Source organism: Otolemur garnettii, unplaced genomic scaffold, assembly GCF_000181295.1.
Source record: "Otolemur garnettii isolate 467f Iridium unplaced genomic scaffold, OtoGar3 scaffold00009, whole genome shotgun sequence".
NCBI classification, from domain to species: Eukaryota; Metazoa; Chordata; class Mammalia; order Primates; family Galagidae; genus Otolemur; species Otolemur garnettii.
In genome coordinates, this window is record NW_003852404.1 from 10226046 (window position 1) to 10231400 (window position 5355).

The window sequence follows — 5355 nt, forward strand, 5'->3', positions numbered from 1 at the left end:
AATAGAGTGAAACCTGAGAGTGGGAAGGAGAGACAAGAGAACACTGTTAAGGGAGGAAATAAAAAGGACACAGGCTCAGCTCACAGCCAGGTACAATGCATACAAGCGCATGGACTGACCTACCGCCCCAGGGCACATCGCCCACCTGCCACCCACTTTTACACCGTGCAGGGTGAGGTACCCAGGGCCTGGGAACGGCTCGTCAGGTCGGCCAGGGTCCCACTGCTCTGCAGTCTCATGGGGGTGGCAGCACCTTTCACAGAGAACAACGGCGATATTCAGAAAAGGAACTCAGTGTAGGTATCTTCGTGCTGTTCTTGGAATTAGAGAGGAGGAGAGAGGAATAAAGAGTTAAGGCAGTAGGTCTGGACTGAAATCGTTCCCAAATGGGAGCACAGCCCAAACCACCCACAGCTGGCCTTGCCCTGCAGGAATCAGGCGCATTCTCTGAAAGAAATTATGCTTCTGCGAATGTGCAGCTTTGGAGTGAGGGCAGGAGAAGGGAGTGGTTCTTTATTCAATCCATGCAGAAGGATACCATTTTGTTTACTTCTGTCTTCAGTTGATTTTAGTGCTTTTGGTGCCAGAAGGACAGGACCTTGCTTTAAATACAATCCTTCTCCCACCTTTTTTCTGATTCCTTCTTTTCACTCATAATTTATAGTATATAACTAGATGCATACGTGTGGCAACTGATGGAGCAGGACCATCCAAAGGGCGATTTTCCAGGGTCAGAAAAGGACAGGAGTCTCCAGAGCCGATCTTCAAGTTCTGCCGTTGTCTAAGGCTTAGTTTCCCTTTATCACACGGGACATGGTTAAACAGAGGCGGTTGTGCTGTTAGTGTAAGTACGGAATGGACAGAAGACAACTCTTCCTGACAGTGAGAGACGTGAAGATGGGTCAGTGACTCAGAAGGTAAACTGAGGAATCAACAGCATCATTAACTCAGTTCCCTCATTAACTCAGTTCCCTGAAAAAGTTGCTGGAGCCAAATGCAGAAAGGGAGCAGGAAGATCTCTGACCTCACGAGCTGCAATACGGTGGATTATCAAGCCCTCTGTGAATTAGGTGAAAATGATGGAGTCTCTGGCCTGCTCCCCAAACACACCGACACAGACAGGCACAGCTTTGCATGTGGTTGGTAGGAAGCCACAGACCACTGGAGCCACAGCACATGCCCTGGGTTAAGAGCTCATCTCCAGAGAAGGCTTCCTAGAGGCTCTCCGGGGATGTTTGTAGCGGTTGGTTTGTCTGAGAGAGGCTGAGGTCACAGTTCATAGCTTTGAATGCTTGCCCAAAATTGAGATCTCCTTTTGTGGAGTGGCTTTTTCATGTTAAGCACTTGATAAATGCTTTTGAGCAATTGAAAAAACAAATAAGTGGATGTCCAATATATAAGTCTTATAATTGTTTAAAGGAAAATAATTTGCTGTCCTTTTGGGGTGCAATGGGGGCCACAGCTCCACGAGGTTGCTGGTTCCTTGAGCACGCAGACTTGATCACCATCAGGCCTGCCCTGTCAGAGTGCAGGGTCAGTGGAAGAATGATAGGCAGGGGGATAAGAATGCATGCATATTTTTCTTTTTAAAAAAAATTCAAAATATCAACTAAGGGCTGGGTATAAATGTTTTTATTGCATGGATATCTTGTATAATGCTTAAGTCAGGGTTTTTGGTGTGCCCATGACCAAAATAGTGTTCACTGTACCCAATAGACATGTTTTTTCATCCTATATCTACCATCCCCTCTCCCCACTCCCTGATTTCTCATGTTATTGTATCACTCTGCGCCTGTGCGTACCCTTCTATTAGCTCCCACTCATCGGTGAGAACACATGGTATTTGGTTTACCTGAAATACTTCACTTAGAATAATAGTCTGAAATCATCTCCATATTGCTGCAAATGACATTATTTCCCTTCTTTTTATTGCTGAGTAGTACTCCATGGTATGGAGACATGTATGTGTCTATCTACTCATGAGTTGAAAGGTTATCCACTCATGAGCTGAAAGGCACTTAGGTTGATTCCACATCTGTGCAATTGTGCATTCACAGTTTTCATTCAGATCTGTTATCAGTAATGCCTCCCTCATGGTGGGCAGAACAATGCCCTCCCTGATAAAGATGTCTGTGCCTCAAACCTGGAAACTGTGAATACATTACTGTACAAGGGAAACATTTGTGCAGGTGTGACTGAGATTGTCCTGGATATTCTGAGAGGTCCCAACGTAATTACTTGAGTCTGTAAACAGCAAAGAATCTTGACCAGCTGTGATCATGAAGTTATAAGTCTGAAGAAGGGTCAAAGAGACCCAATGTTGCTTTGAAGACAGAGGGAGGAGGCCATGCGTCAAGGAACACACATGATGTTTCAAGAAGCTGAGAAAGTCAATAGCACAAGAGATGATGATGGTTCAGGTTAAGAGCCAGTGGACAGGAGAAAAGTGGAGTGTATGCATGTGAGAAGGTGTAAGTGTGTGTGTAGGCACCTGTGGGTGGGTCTACGCCAGCTTAGGCTGCTAAACACAAACAAAAGACAATTAACAAACTCAAAAAAGTAGTTTATAGATTTTCAGCCTGCTCTTTCTTTTTCTTTCCTCTTTTTTTTTTTTTTTTAAGCATCAAGGTCTCATTCTGTCACCAGGCTGATCATAGCTCTATGAAGCCTGAAACTCCTGGGTTCAAGCTATCCTCCCACTCTCAGGCTACTAGTTCTTAAAGGAAAATATTGTAACCTGCCACTTCCTCTTTCAGGCAGTAGACTTAGCACATCCTGGTAGCAATTAGCTTGCAAGAATAAAAGAATACTGGAGAAAAATGAAAACAACATTAGGCTTCCCAGGGTTTAAAACTATCCCTCCCCCAACTCTCTGTAGTTTTGACATAATTTCTGAGTGGAATTTCAAACATCAGTTAATAGTTGGGTTAGGGATAGTCCTTAGAAATTACATGTGAAAAACAATTCATGTCCCAACTGGGAAGGGTCAGAATGACACGCTTGGCCAGCCTTTGTTGTGCTTCTTTCCTTGGGAAGGACCTTTGCTTTCAACCACTGGAGTCCTTTCTTGAGCTGCTGTGTGATTTCAGGTTTCCAGTCTTCCGCCTGGAAGGAAGGAAAATAGTGCCCCTATCAGCCCTAAACCAGTAAGTTGAGAAGTACACAAGAAGGCACATTTGTGACTTTATTTTTTAATGGGTTTCTTTCTAAGATGGGATTTAGGTTAAAAAAAGAAAAAAAGGAAGATCTTTTGATGATCTTGGAAAAATAAAAGCTGATTTGATTTCTTATTTGGGCAAATCTGGGAAGCTATTTCTGAAACAGTTTCATGGAGAAGTTCTGAACAAATGGAAATATATTTCCTATTCATAGGAAATGAATGTCAAAATGTCAAAATGCTTTGCAGTCTTTGATATATACAATAGGTAGAGAGAGAGATGGCGTGTCATAGAGGGTAATATTAAGAGCTCTGTGTCTTTTACGTAGTTTTCATATGATTTATTTGTGTGAGTACTAGGGTCAGATGATTGCGTTCTGATCTTTAATTAGAAGTATCATGCATTTCAAAGACTTTTGATAAGTAGTTTCTAGAAAAGTGAAATAGAAATTTCTGGATATTATCATCATCTCCTATTAGTTTCTGTTTGTCTTACGTGCATTTTGCTTTCTTTCTAAAGTTTCCCAAAGAAAATAAAACCAACAATCTCAGGAGCTGGTCACATTAGGGCTCAATCCAATAGTTTTTCGACGTTCTCACAAACCACTGCAGTCATCATAGCCCTCTCTCCTACGTAAGCAAAGTCTGCTGGACACGGTTTGTAGCATCACACAGCATGAATCACTGTTTTATTTATGTTCTCTTTCTAGCTATCTCTAGAGAAAGATCTTTTTTTTGGCAGCCTGCCCTCCCACTACTTTTTCCTAAACCCTCTCTACTGCTCGCTCCAGCCAGACACACCAGCACCCACACTTTATGGCTGCAGCTTCTATGCCATGCCCAGCCTTGTTCTCTTTAATACTATGGTATTGCTTAGGCATTATATAATCTCCATTGTCTTTGTGGTGGCTACTTTATAAAGGTGTGGTTTTCAGTCTACAATTGTTTCCTAGCCACTGGTTAAATGCTGAATAAAATTTTTTTTTAATGAAACCTTAAAAAAAACCAAATGCATAACTTTTTTATGAGGAGAAGGAGCTTTCCACCTCTCACAAAGTCCTAACAGAGGAGGCAGCCATTTGTGGTACCTGAGAAGTTGGCCAGAGGTCTTGGAAGGGACCCTGGTCCCCCATCACAGACCCTTAGGGTTTGTTTGGAGATACACATATCTGCAAACAAAGAAAAGTTATTTTCAGGAGAAAGCTATTCTTCTTAACTAAATTTTAGGAAGGTCACTCATGGAAATGCAAAAAGGGAGGATCTCAAAGTAGCATGTACAAAAATGACACAGGATTGCTTTCTTTTACCTTAAAAGTAGTTCTTTGCTTGACTTCCAGAAAGCCATGCTCTTGAGTTTTCTCCCACTTATCAGCTATCCTCCCTCAGGCTTTTTTGTTTATTTGTTTTGTGTCTTTACTAAGGCTCTTCATGATTTCATTCCATCTTTTGATTTAGAATCCCATCGCCATGCTGAGGACTCTCAAGTTTATGTCTCAAGCTTACAACTGTCCTTTGAAATGTAACCCCCCCCCCATTTACATGTATGTGTCTATCTACTCATGAGTTGAAAGGTTATCCACTCATGAGCTGAAAGGCACTTAGGTTGATTCCACATCTGTGCAATTGTGCATTCACAGTTTTCATTCAGATCTGTTATCAGTAATGCCTCCCTCATGGTGGGCAGAACAATGCCCTCCCTGATAAAGATGTCTGTGCCTCAAACCTGGAAACTGTGAATACGTTACTGTACAAGGGAAACGTTTGTGCAGGTGTGACTGAGATTGTCCTGGATATTCTGAGAGGTCCCAACGTAATTACTTGAGTCTGTAAACAGCAAAGAATCTTGACCAGCTGTGATCATGAAGTTATAAGTCTGAAGAAGGGTCAAAGAGACCCAATGTTGCTTTGAAGACAGAGGGAGGAGGCCATGCGTCAAGGAACACACATGATGTTTCAAGAAGCTGAGAAAGTCAATAGCACAAGAGATGATGATGGTTCAGGTTAAGAGCCAGTGGACAGGAGAAAAGTGGAGTGTATGCATGTGAGAAGGTGTAAGTGTGTGTGTAGGCACCTGTGGGTGGGTCTACGCCAGCTTAGGCTGCTAAACACAAACAAAAGACAATTAACAAACTCAAAAAAGTAGTTTATAGATTTTCAGCCTGCTCTTTCTTTTTCTTTCCTCTTTTTTTTTTTTTTTT